At 39.0% G+C, this 14263-nt stretch overlaps 1 non-coding gene across 1 annotated transcript; it reads right to left on the reverse strand.

Moving 5' to 3' along the window:
- Positions 1-13480: 13480 nt before the first annotated feature.
- Positions 13481-13595, reverse strand: LOC128655114 (U5 spliceosomal RNA). The gene has a single exon (XR_008401669.1). It is a non-coding gene; the product is annotated as a U5 spliceosomal RNA (small nuclear RNA).
- Positions 13596-14263: the final 668 nt, after the last annotated feature.

Here is a 14263-nt window from a genome sequence, read left to right on the forward strand (position 1 = left end):
CTCCTCCTTCAATTTCAGGAAAGGTAAAGTGACCCTTATCGGTAAACCAGTCCCAGACAAATTTTAAGTTAGATGCTAAATTGTATAGTTCAAAATCAGGTAAAGCCATACCTACAGCCTCTTTCCTTGTGCATAGTCGTTTGAGCACAATCCTAGGTTTTTTGTTGCTCCAAATAAATTGTGTTATTAATCTATTAATTATCACTCGGTCTTTCCTTAGTAATAATAATGGTAAGGCTTGAAAAATGTAAATAAATTTTGGAAGGGAGACCATTTTTATTAAGTGAATATGACCTGCAAGAGATAACGGCAGATTCCTCCATCGCTCTAGATCTTCCTTGAATGATGCAATGGCTGGTAAAAAGTTTAAGTTGTACCATCTTTTAGAATTAGATGCAAATTTTATCCCTAAATATGTAATATAGTCTTTAGCCTCCTTAAAGGGAATTATTGGAGAGGTTTTTAGTTTAATAAGCCACATGAGTTCAGATTTTTCTTTATTAATCGCAAAACCAGAGAAGGCATGAAAAGCTTCTAGAGCCTCCATAATTATGGGTAAATTATACTTAAGATTTTGGACAAAAAGAAGAAGATCATCAGCATAGATGGCTTGAATTATTCTATGACCTTCAATATTAATTCCTAGCAGATTTTGCCTAAAGAATATTGCTAGGGACTCTAAGGCCAAGTTAAAAAGCTGCGGGGATAATGGGCACCCTTGTCTTGTCCCACGATGTAGAATGAACTGCTCTGATATTAAGAAATTGACACTTAAGGACACCCCCGTATTAGAGTACAATAGAGCAATAATTTGGGAAAATGTACCCACAATACCAAAATTGGTAATAGTCGTAAACATATGATCCCATAATAATGTATCAAACGCTTTTTGTGTGTCTATTGAGATAACCGCAGCGTCTTCTGTTAACTCTTATCCTCTTTCCTTCATTAGTTCACAATATTTAATTGCTAACTCTAATTTCCTTAGATTTTTAATAAGTGTCCTTCCTTTAATAAAACCCGTTTGATCTGGGTGGATCAGTTCACTGATCAGATTTTGTAATCTTTTTGCTAATATATGAGTTAGGATTTTGTAGTCGACATTCAACAGAGAAATGGGCCTATAAGACTCCAGTGCTTCTCTGTTTTTACCTTGTTTATAAATTAAAATTATTCTAGATTCTATAAAATATTTAGAGGGTATTTGGTTTTCCTGAAAAAAATCTTATCTGCGAGAATTTTATATAGTTCCCCTGGGAGGTCATCCGGGCCTGATGCTTTATTTAACTTTAAATTGGTAATAGAGTTTTTAATCTCCTCTTCCGTGATTGGGGAGTTTAGAAAATCCAACTCTTCTTTGGCTATTTGGGGTAGCTTAACCCTATCCCAAAAGTGAACCTTCTTTAATTTATCTATAGGTTGGTCCTGATATAATTGTTTAAAGTATTGCAAAAATTCCTCTAAAATATCTTGAGGGAGAGTACATGAGCTATGTTTAGACTTAATTAGAGATATGGAACTATTTGTTTTACGTGTACTTACCAGTCTGGCCAGGAATTTCCCTATCTTATTCCCAAATTGCATATAGTTACTATTCCTCTTTAACTCCTGCTGTGTTTCTTTTGAGATATACCAGTTGTCTCTTTGTTTTTTAGCTTCTAAATAATTCTGCCAATTAACTTCGTTGTTAACTAAGACATATTTTTGATATTTATTAATAATCTGTTTGGAGAGCTGAATCCAATAAGAGTTGTTTTTCTTTTTTACTTTAGTTACATACGCAAGTATCTCTCCCCTTATTACTGCTTTAAAGACTTGCCATATAATTTCTATATTAGATACTGAGCCTATATTCTTGTTATAATAGATACTCCATTTCTCACTAAAAAATCTGCGAAATTTTAAGTTATTGTATAAGTATGTTGGAAAGTGTAATCTATAATTTCCCGGTTTTGGATTCATGATCAAGAGAGAGAGAATAATTGGGGCGTGGTCTGAAATGGTAATTGGCATGATTTCTACCTTTTTTGTTAGAGAGAACAGTTTGTCGCTAATTAAAAACATATCAATTCGTGATAAAGATTTGTATACTTTAGATAGACATGTAAATTCTTTACTATCTGGATGTGTATTTCTCCAAATATCTAGTAGACCTAAATTAAAACAAAATTTCTTAAAGATTTTGTTATCTTTGCAACCTGTTAAGACCTCTTTCCCTAGCCGGTTCCTATCTAAAGCATTAGAAGCTACAAAATTCAGATCGCCCCCCCCATAATTATGTTTTGGTTATAATTTAATAATTTTATCTGCAAAAACTCCCAAAACCCAGTTTTCTTTATGTTCGGGCCATATACGTTGCATAGTACAATTCTTTTTGAACCTATTTCTATCTCAAGTATAATATATCTCCCTTGTTGATCAATTTCCTGTTTTAAAATTGTATATTTTAAAGATTTCCTAAAAATTATAGCTACCCCTCTCTTCCGCTGTACCCCAGCCGAGTAGATTACTTCACCCACCCATCCCCATTTAAGTTTTTGACTTTCTAACTCATTTAAGTGAGTCTCTTGTAAGAGACCAATGTCGATTTTAAGCTTATTTAAATGTTGTAATATTGCTTTCCTTTTAACCGGAGAGGCAAACTCTCCAACATTCCATGATCCTAATTTACATACCTCCACTATACGTACATTTTATTTTCTAATTCCTACAGAGAGATATAGCAAAAATAAAAGGAGGGGGGGGAAGAAAAAAACAAAACAAAAAAGGCCCCCACACACATCTGCTTATTAACAACCGTACATCATAAAGTTTTTTGCAAAACATGACTGCTCATAATACTGATTTTAAAACTATCTCTTACTCATTTTATCTTTGCTCAATTCTTAAGAAGTTTTCCAAATCTTGAGGGTTCTCAAAAATCCTAAATCCTTCTTTAGTCTGTATGCTGATTCTGGCAGGATATAATAGCCTAACTACCCTTCCTTCCTGAATCAGGCGTGAACAAATGGGGGCACAAAGCTTCCTCTTGTTAGAGGTTTCAAATGCAAAATATTGAAAGATTAATATTTTCTTGCTTTGATAGAACACTTCTTTCTGCGCTCTGTATGCTTGTAAGATCTTAACTTTTTCTTGGAAGTTTAAGTATTTAATAATAATTGGTCTAGGTCTATTCTTACCATCCTCTTGATCTCTTAACCTTCCTATCCTATGTGCTCTTTCTACTGTAAAAGTACAAGCTACCTCAGAGATTTTTAATAAGGAAGGTAGTTCAATTGAAGCAAAGTGGACTAGCTCTTTATCAGATAGTGCTTCAGAAACTCCAATCACTCTTACATTGTTTCTCATGGAACTGTTTTCTAGGTCCTCGACCTTATCAGTTAAAAATGTGACTTGTTTCTGGATATATACTAGGTCTTTATCTTTCTCTATGTCCCTATCTTCCAGATCTGAAATCCGTTGTTCTGCTAAGCCAATTCTTGTTATCATCTGTTTAATCTCCTGTGACAGTGTGTCTACACTTGTTTGAATTGCCTCAAATTTAGGAAGAAATAGTTCACTTATTTGTTTCAGTAATTCAGAGCTATTTACACTTTCTACCACATTTTCTTGAGATACCTCCTGACTATTGTCAGTGCTGCGCCTGATTAACCTTTTTTCCTGCTGCCTTCTACTCGCCATGTTCATTATTCTGTTGTTTGAGGGGGGGAGAAGAAATGTATCCATAAAAGCCGGTTTATAGGGAACGTTACATTACTTATTTAGCCCTAAAACTTATTTCTGGAAATACCCTAACCTTAACAATTGCTTATAGCACTTAAATTTGTTTATATCTGATTTTGATAGATTGTATTACACCCTGCTTCTAAACCAAAAGATTAATGGATCTAGCCTAAATTACCCAGTTTGGATACGAAAACATGTGACAGATTTTTTGACCCCTAACTAAGCAAAGCACAAAATAATTATTAGATATTACACACAGATAAAAAGAAAACAAAACAACCAAAATGTCAATCAGATACTCAAGTAAGTCCGTTTAGGCTTGTAGAGCTTGCTATTAATGCTTCTCTCCGAATTTTTCTCTGAGTTAGCAAGGGTCCAAGGTCTGTGACACTTTTTCCTTAAAGATTAGCTTAGCAAATGCAGTAAGGGTCCTTGGAATCCGGCCTCAGATATCCAAACTGAATAAAAAAAAGAAGAACACAAAGACCGCCACATGTGTGTATCTGTTGTTTCCCCCTTATCCCTCCATCACACTACACAGGGTACTCACAGATTGGTAAGGCACTCTGTTGTGCCGTTAGTTGCAGGCTGGACCTTCAGCAGCAGCCCAGCTCGCTGTCTCCTTCCGTGGTTTTAAAGATCCGTTTACGTCAGGCATAAGATACCAGGCCAAATAAGCGTGGAAAAAAGGTAGAAAATACAAAATACATGTGTGAATCTGTTTATGTATTCCTGTTAGCTAAGGTAGGTTGAGCAAAGAATACTCACAAAAGTTGCGGCATTCTGATGTGCCTAGTGATACAAGCTGGACCTTCAACAGCAGCCCAGCACGCTGTCCCCAGAGTCGTCGCCGCTATCCCTCATACAAGATAGGAGAGAGAAAAGACAAACATGTGCCCCACATGTGTGAATCCGTACATAAGCATCTATTTCAGTAGCATAAAAAAAATGAACAGGGTACTCACAAGTGTGGCGGCAACGATATGCCAAATTGAACAGGCTGAGCCTTTTACAGCAGCTCAGCACGCTGATTAACTCCAGCTCCTTAGATATTACTCCTGAACTTGGAAGTCCTAACAGCCATTATTATTCAAATTTTGCACATATGAGTCCTTTTATGATAGATTTTAAAAAAAGCCTGTATGTTAAGGGCCCTAACAGAATTAACATATATCCCCCCTATCCACAGATCCTAATAGCTCTATGGGGGTTCAAACACTGCTTAACTAGTGCAGTGCAGATGCTGCACGCTTCTAAAAGAAGCACCTTAGAACCAGCTCCTGGTAGGGGCGCTGAGGGAAAATAGCAGCCTACAGGGCAATGAGCACAATATGTCTTACTGCAGTTTAAGCTATATACATCAGAGAAAGTAGTGCTATTACTTACCCCTGTATTGCCTTCCCCTCCGTACCCCTTACCTAAGGAGCTGGACTGCGACGCCTGACCGTTGAACTGCTGGGTGAATTCCAGATCAACCGGACAGCTGTGGATTCTATCCGGCAATCAGCTCTCCCCCTGCAGGCCTACTCGAATTGGGCTGTAGCTTGTGCGAGAACGCTGATTCCGTGGTGTCTCGCTCAGCCCGATTTGGCGTGGTTCCAATGCGCCTACGTCCCGCGAGCGTCAGTGCGTGCCGTCAACCCCCAGATCAAGGAATGTCTTTAGTTCGCTGTCCATGGTTCTAAACCAAAAATTGGCTGGCTCCTTAGCTTAGATGCCTTATTTTTCAAATAAAGAAAGCAAGAGAACGAAGAAAAATTGATAATAGGAGTAAATTAGAAAGTAGCTTAAAAATGCATGCTCTATCTAAATCATGAAAGAAAAAAATTTGGGTTCAGTGTCCCTTTAAGCTTAGTCAGCTCCTATAGCGGTGTAGTGATAACCCTTAAAGTAATTTTGATGCGTTCTGAGGTGCATACACTTTGCATAAATCCGGCTTCTTTCTCTGCTTAGAACTTGGGGGTTTCTAGAGAAGGGACTTCAGTCCTCAGACAGTGGGAAATGAGATGGCCAATCTTTATCTTTTCACTATCAAATATTTCAAAGCTGCCCAACTTTTGTCACAACACAGTCTATAAAAGAATAACAATGCAACGTTTTGGGATCACAATCCCTTAATCATGCATATAGTACTGCACCTGTGTCTTATTTAAAAGCATACAACAGCCAATGAAAAAACATTTAAAACATTCCAAAGTAGGTAACCATTTCATGGCCAAATGCTATATGCTGATATTAAACATACTGCCACCTATTGGTTGCAATTTATAAATACAATCATTTAATCTAAACTTCTATTTAAAAAACAAAGCTAAGTACAAAAAAGCATATGTACATATCTGGAATTATACTAGCATACAATCTGTACATGTATATCTTTGAAAGTATTAACAATATGAACAACAAAGTAACCCTTATTCTTAAGGACAATATATTAGTGGATGTTCCTAGAGGAAAACGGATAGGTCCAATTCTCTATTTAACCCCTTAGGGTGCATGGTGTCCAATTTATGGATCCAAAAGGCCTCTCTTTGCTTCAAAAGTAATTCTCTATTACCTCTACCTCTAGGAACATCCACTTGATCTATAATTTGCCATCTAAGTTGGCTTACTTGATGGCCATACTCCATGAAATGACACGCAACTGGGGCTTTCATCTTTTTTTCTTATATTTGATTTGTGCTGATTGAGTCTATTCCTCATACTTTGGGTGGTCTCTCCAATATAAATTTTGGCAGATGGGCATTTTATTATATAAACCACAAATGTAGATTCACATGTGTAGTACGATTTTAATTTAAATTTATGCCCACTCCTAGGGTGGACAAATTCTTTGCCCTTTATTACTGAATGGCAACTGCCACATCCCAAACAGGGGTAACAACCAATATTTTTTCAGTAATGTATCTCTCCCTTTTATTGTATTTGGGTCCCAAATCAGATTTAACCAAAATATCATTAAGGTTTTTTACTCGCCTATGGGCCATAATAGGTTTATTTTGGAGTATCTTTACTTCTTTATTACAATCCTGAATTATATGCCAATGTTTTCTAATGATGTGTGATATTTTCTCACTATACTGGGATAGAAATATTAATTTCTCATTTGCCTGTTTGGCCACATTTCTATCCCCTTTATGACATATATTATGAGTTTCTTTGTTTATCAGCCCCATTGGGTATCCTCTATACAGAAACTTCTTACCCATTTCCTTTAATCTCAATTGTTTTGTTTCTTCCTCACTGACTATTCTGTCTACCCTAATTAATTGACTTCTTGGAAGTGAATTCTTTAGTTTTTTTATCATGAAAACTGTCATATCTAAGGAGGGTATTAGGATCTGTTTCCTTGCAATGTATGTCAATTTTTAAATTCCGCCCCTTCTTATATACTACAGTGTCAAGGAAAACCATTTTCTCCTCTCTGAAAGCTAAAGTAAATTCTAGGCCATCAACCTCATGGTTAATTTCTTCCACAAATTTTAATGAGTCCACGTCGCCCCACCATATGCCAAATAGATAATCTATGAATCGCCACCAGGTGGCGCCATATTTCATAAAAAGATGATTACTATATACAAATCTTTCCTCAAAGCAACTCATGTAAAGATTGGCATATGATGGGGGCGACGTTAGACCCCATAGCTGTTCCCTTCTTCTGCATGTACCAGGAATCAATAAACAGGAAATAGTTATAAAATAACACAATTCTCAATAATTCCTTAAAAAATAGAAGTTTAGATTAAATGATTGTATTTATAAATTGCAACCAATAGGTAGCAGTATGTTTAATATCAGCATATAGCGTTTGGCCATGAAATGGTTACCTACTTTGGAATGTTTTTTGATTGGCTGTTGTATGCTTTTAAATAAGACACAGGTGCAGTACTATGTATGCATGATTAAGGGATTGTGATCCCGAAACGTTGCATTGTTATGCTGCTGTTTATGCTTCAATAAAAGATTTGTTATTAGACATATGGTGCTGTGGAATCCGGAATTTCTACTTTGTGTGCTGGAGGTCGCCAGCTTGTCCACTGTGCATCATACCTAAGGAGGTCTGTACCCTATTGCCGGTCTCTCTATGGACTATTGTCTATAAAAGAATGGGAGAGAGACCTGGTTTGTACTCATCATAAAAAGTATGGCAATAGGTGTCAGAAATTGTGGTCTCTTTGTGGGCAGACTGAAAAAATCTTGAGGGTTCTTTTGTTGTGCTTTTACTTTTAGAGCTGAGACTAACTAAGCTTAACAGGTACCTTTGTGTTTAAATCTTGCTAGCAATTGTACAACCTATAACGAGGATATAGCTGAGAGCCTTGGGTCTAGACTGGGACAGGTTTTATAAATTATCCTATAAATCAGAAGAATTGAGGAGTTTTTGCTAGGAGAGGATGGTTGTTCGGCACTGCATACTCTGGTATGGGAGCCTTTGAATGCATGATTGGAAAGTAGGCTCTCTTAAGATTAAGGATTTTGGGAGGCAAAGGGGAATGGTGGACTTTGTATACAGGGACATAAGCCCCTTGTATACAGAGAAATAAGAAAGAGTGAGACATGTATAGAAATGGTGATGGGGGGGTTAGTGGGGACAAGATAGTGATGAGATGAGATAGTGTAAGAGAAACTTTTTTCACAGGAGGGACATGCTTCAGATAAGTTATATGGGCTAGGAAGCTCTACACACCCTAGCCTTTATATTGTTTTCTTTTGGAAAGTTGTATGTCAAAGCCAAGTAGTATTATCTCTAATGTAGTTTTGTGTGATTTGAATTTTAAAACCCTGAGTTTTATATGGACTCCGGTGCTATATTTTACACTGTAAAGACTGAAAATAGCACGTCTTACCTTCAAGGTTGGTTACACAGGTTTATTGCCATCATATCTGTTTACTCATTTACTGCTGAGATTATATGTCTTTCTGACTTTAGTTAAGTGCCTTATATGTGGACTGTTGCTCCTGGTTGCTTTATCAGATAAAATGTTTTTGTTCTACTTCATGATTTCAGCAGGGCATTATTGAAGACACTTGGGATTAAAACACAGGAAAACCCTGAGGTTTCTTTCTTTATACTGTAAATCCTGATTCTTAATAAAGGTGCAATTGTTCCCCACTATGCAAAATAAACCTTGGCACAGTCAGATTCATACACAGGCAAAACTAAAAAAATACATTTATCAGCTCAAAATTTGTTGTACGTTTGAACAAAAAAATGTATATGTTTTCAGTGGCCAATTTGTTTAAAGTTTTTTTTCTTTAGTATACAGGGGTGTTTAGATACCAGTTGTTGTAAAAGTTACATCTACATACAGAAAATGTGGGGGCGGCATAGCACAAGAATTTCAATAGAAATGCTTGTGCAATGTTAAATGCCGTAAGTAACTGGGGTATATGAGCTATTGGTGTAAAATAGGAAACAGTTGAGTCCACTAGCTCTCCTATAATAGTGAATAATGCAAACATACAGTTCCATTAACACTTTACAAGGGATACATGTCTGTTAAAGTTACCCGAGTCCCCTGGCTATGCTATACATTGAATCTGTATCAACAAATAGCCTGTGCAATGCACTTATCCCAGGAAGCACCCACTCCACTGACCTCACCAGCCATTTGAGACAAAAGTTGTATCCAGTAGAGAGCCCATCCAGTGCTGTGCATGTAACAGCAGAGTATATAGGAGGTGAGTACATGAAGAACCCACAGGAGGCGGCTAAGCGACAAGTCTTCCCGACTCGGAAGGGAGTTATGACTGAAATCCCAGAAGAAAATACTGTGTCAATAAAAAAAAGTTCTCTTTATACCCCAAATCCAAGAATCAGCAGAACAGAGGGGTCACAGGTCTCACATAGGTCTAGAAACCCCTATCAACGTAGAACACAGGAACACCTCTAATCTTCACCTATCCTCCTGGAATGCAAAGAACAAAACTGTGCTGTGTTTCAGGGAGGTAGGAGAGCTTAAAAGCTTTTGTGCTTTGGGGTTCTTTGGCTTCTCCTAGTGGCGGTAATTCACTTCCACATGCCAAGGCTTGTGGACTCTCATCATCATATGAAAAATGAAATACATTAACTTAAAATATTTCATCATTGGACAATCCTTGTGCTTCTCTCCATAATAATTTGGCTAAAACATCTTTATCAGTTTAACCAAACAAGCAACATTTTACTATAGGAACACTGCTCTTATTGGAATCATTTCAATAGGGTTAGCTCCATTCAGAGCTAAAGATCATGTAATCTAAATAGACAGGAACATTCTGACCTCATTTTACAGAGCTGCTAGATAGATTGCATACAAAAATCGCTTAAACTTTGTGTTAGGTAATATTCAACAATTTAATATAATGGCTTTTATTTCATTACTTATATAAGATGTAAAAATGTAGTATGTTGTGTAATGAGATAAATGTTGGATAAAGGAGGTGGCATAAGTTAAAATATAGGTCACTTTACAACTGGATTCGGTACACTGCTTTTAAAAAAACTAAAGCTGTATTCCTGGTCATCCATATATTAGGCTTCTGGGAAATCTGGTTAAAAGAAATGTAAATATTAAATAGACAGATAAGGATTAGTGTATGGATGAATACTAATGCTTTCTTGATTAATATTGGCAAGAATATATGATGTAAATAAATTTAAAAGCCCAGATGTCTCAAAATTCATTATCTACCACCTAATTCACAACCTCTCTTAATGATTGAAACAAGGAATGTGTAAACCAAAATGTACTGAAAAAAGTGCAACTCAACAAGTGCTAGAGCTCAATAGTTATAGAACCCACTGGTATGTTGACAATGCAATTTCACTCTACACACATAAACTTAAATTATGCTTTCCTGATAATTTTCTTTTCTTCTGATGGGGAGAGTCCACAGCTGCATTCATTACTTTTGGGAATTCAGAACCTGGCCACCAGGAGGAGGCAAAAACACCCCAGCCAAAGACTTAACTACCTCCCCCACTTCCCTCATCCCCCAGTCATTCTGCCAAGGGAACAAGGAACAGTAGGAGAAATATCATGGTGAAAAAGGTGCCAGAAAAAAAATGGCCGCCCCATATAAAAACGTGGGCGGGGAGCTGTGGACTATCCCCATCAGAAGAAAATAAAATTATCAGGTAAGCATAATTTAAGTGTTTCTTCTTAAACGGGGAGAGTCCACAGCTGCATTCATTACTTTTGGGAAAACAATACCCAAGCTATAGAAAACACTGAATGCAAAAAAAGGGCGGGTAGATGAGGCGGCCCATTCGGGTGGGCACCACAGCCTGAAATTACCAAAAAACACTTGACAAAAACAAACTGCTTCTACCAGAAACAGAAGGATAAAACCTGAAAGTACCAGGTTACTGCCCATCAGTTAAAACCAGCAAGGCCCTAGTTAGAGACCGCTCAGAATCAGTAGATTCCAGTGAGCACAAAGTCTCCGAGAAGACCAGTCCCACAGGCTTCAAGCCCACACTTAAACTCACCCCCAACTCAAGGGAAGGGGAAGAAGAACTCAACAGAGATCTAAAGACCAACAAGCTAGGGTAAAAGGAACCCTAGCCGAACTCCAAGCGCAAACCAAGGTTGCAACAGGACAAAAACGCATAGAGAACGAACTTCAACGACCGAACAAAGAGAAGGGAGAAAAAAAACCCTACCCCTATCTGAACGGAAGTCCAAGGGACCATGTTATGTCCCAACCCTGGAGACCTAGAGAGACAAGGTAGATCCCATACCTCACACAGCGTGCAATACGCACTATGAAAGAGCGACTGTGGGATAAAAATCACCCCCGGAAACTGCCTATAAATAGCACCATAAATCTTATCATACTCCAGATGAAGCCACAGGCTTCCCTCTGCAACAGAAGTCTAGCAAAATCCAGCCATTAACACTAGCCAACCAAGCTAGGAACTGCACCAGGACTTCCACAGAGGAAAATTTCAGAAGGAGTGCAGAAACCCACTCCCTCACAGGAAAAACAAAGAAGTAGGAGAACATCCAAAACCAGCAGAGAAAGCCCCCTGCTGAGGAAGGAAACACTGCGAAGTCTCCCAGTTAAGGAGGGATCACAAGATCTAAGTAAGATACACGGTCAATGCTCAACCAAGCAGACAGACCTCTGACCCCCTCTCTGAGGCAACGGACTCAGCACCAAAGCAACTGGCAATGTCCGAAGGCAGGGAAAGAAACCATTCCCCGGACCACCAAGATCCTCAGTAAGGAAAAGGAGGGGAACTAAATTGAATGGTACCAATGGGTAGAGCAAACTCTACCATTTGCTAACAAGACTGGCATGCTAACTAAGCTATGACAGAACATAGGACGAGCTTGGGTTTCAGGACCCAGACATAGATCCTTACCATACAAGAAGGGACACTCCCAAGCAAAAGAGAGACTACACTGAAACAACAGTGACCGCGACATACCAGAATCCAGCCCTTCATGACATCCTGCACGCAAGGCAGGGGACACCCCAAAGAACAGAGGAAGACCTTAGGGGCACTAGGTGGATACTGTGGTATGCCACAATCTCCCTAAGGGGAGGAGAAAGCCAAATATAACCGTTCACCTGCATACAGGCAGGTAGTGTGCGGCAGCAGACAGACGGTAAAGGCAATACCGATTGTAGAGGAACCATCTTGCTGCAATAGCCGGCCCAGTAAAAAAAAAAAAAAAAAAAACAGCCATCCAGCACACTTTTAAGGTGCAAATAGCTGCAACAGATTGTGACTGCAATCTCCCGCTTGCTAGGCAGCTAAACTACCCATCAGGCTATTTCCAAGTCTCCCTTAAGAGAAAAACAAAAACCCCTGAAAGGGCAAGTGGAAATATCAGAACCGGAAGAACTGAACTGCCCAAGACCCATCTAAGAGATTCGGTCAGATAGCCAAAACAAGAACATGTCTGGAAAACCGGAGCCGGCTACAAGGTAGTAACCCCTGAGGAACCATAGGGATACCTCATACTGAGAACCTGTACCCAAGGAGATGCAACCACAGCCACATCCAAAGGTCCTTGAACACTGGATGTTAGCTAAGCATCCCAGAAACAGAGAGCATATCTCCTAAAGGTTTGAGGGACAACACCCCAGAGTTAGAGCTCAAAACTAGATAATCCAGACTGAAAAGATAAAATAGTCTCCAAACAATCCCTTCAGAATCAACCTTCCGGAAACCCCCACAGCTCAAGGAATTAACGATGAACGAGCCTCGAAATTCCTGGTGAGCAACAGATAAAGCCGAGACATTTTAAGTAACGGCAGCTGCAGGAAAAATTGGAGACAAACGCACTCTCCAGAGCCCCAAAACATGGGGGCAGACGAGAAACAGTAGGAGGAAGAAAAAGGCCCTAAATGCCCAAATTTCCCAAACAGTTGACCCCCCAAAGAGCCCCAAGAAGGGAGAAAAAAGAAGCCTAAGACACCTCGACCCCTTAAGGAAGACTTACCGTCATCATGGCTTCAAAAAATACATTCAAAAAGAATACCATAAAGGAGGTAAAAATCACCCCAACCTGGTACCCCCGATGTCCAAGGAGTCATTTCAACCTCCAGTCCCATTGGGAATGGAGAGCCCTAGCTCTGAGGCCAAAGGACCTCTGGAACTCCCAGAGTAATCCTTAGCAGGATCCCTTCTGGAACCCCGCCAACAATCAGGAAGAGGACAATGAGGACTGAGTACAATCCCTCTGATGCCCCACCCAAAGGAAGAAACGAGAACCAGCCTGACGTCTAGGAACAAAATGCCTCTCTACCATGTTTTAGCCCTGCAAGGGGCCGAGCCTCAAAAAATTCTTGAAAACTCATGGATGATCCTCTCCACAGAAAACTTTAGTTAAGGCGAAACCTTTATTCCATCTGAAGAGAAACCAGAGTATAACGAACGCCTCATCCGAGTGAGCAACTCACCACCCAACCAGGACAGCCAGTTATACCGGCACGACGTGGATGATATAGACCTTAAAAGGGACATTAAACACCTGATGAAAATTGCTGAAACCTACTTTTTCTTATAAATAAAAAAAAAATAATCACTGCTGTTTATTTTATCTGTTCCTCTTACCCCAAGCTTTTGATTGTTTTGAAATACAGTGTTGAGGCAGTACTTGATTTCCTATGTAAGCTGCCATATTGTAGCGTGCGTTACAGCGGCACAGTAGTCACATGACACAGCATATTGGTTGTTACATACAGTACTACTTACAGGAATAACATTTGCCTGCAGCGTGTGAGCTGCAGTGTCTGAAGACACATTTATTTCTCAGTCAGGGTGCAAATAGATGTAATCTCCCAGCCTACGTATATAATATACATTATGCAGCAGGATTTAAATAAAATGCTAAGTACAGTACTTCTGTTTAACTCCCACCCACAGTTTTATTTTTTTCAAACTTCCCACAAGTTGTATGCTCTAAGCGGAGCGGTTCAGGCACTGTTATTATTGTCAATTACTGACATGCTCCAGGAGGGGGAGAGGGAGGAGGAACGGAACGCTGTGAAGTTTATGCAGAAGATATCTGCTTTTCATGACCTTTGCTATTCCTGG

The sequence above is a fragment of the Bombina bombina genome, chromosome 3 (genome assembly GCF_027579735.1).
Source record: "Bombina bombina isolate aBomBom1 chromosome 3, aBomBom1.pri, whole genome shotgun sequence".
NCBI lineage: Eukaryota > Metazoa > Chordata > Amphibia > Anura > Bombinatoridae > Bombina > Bombina bombina.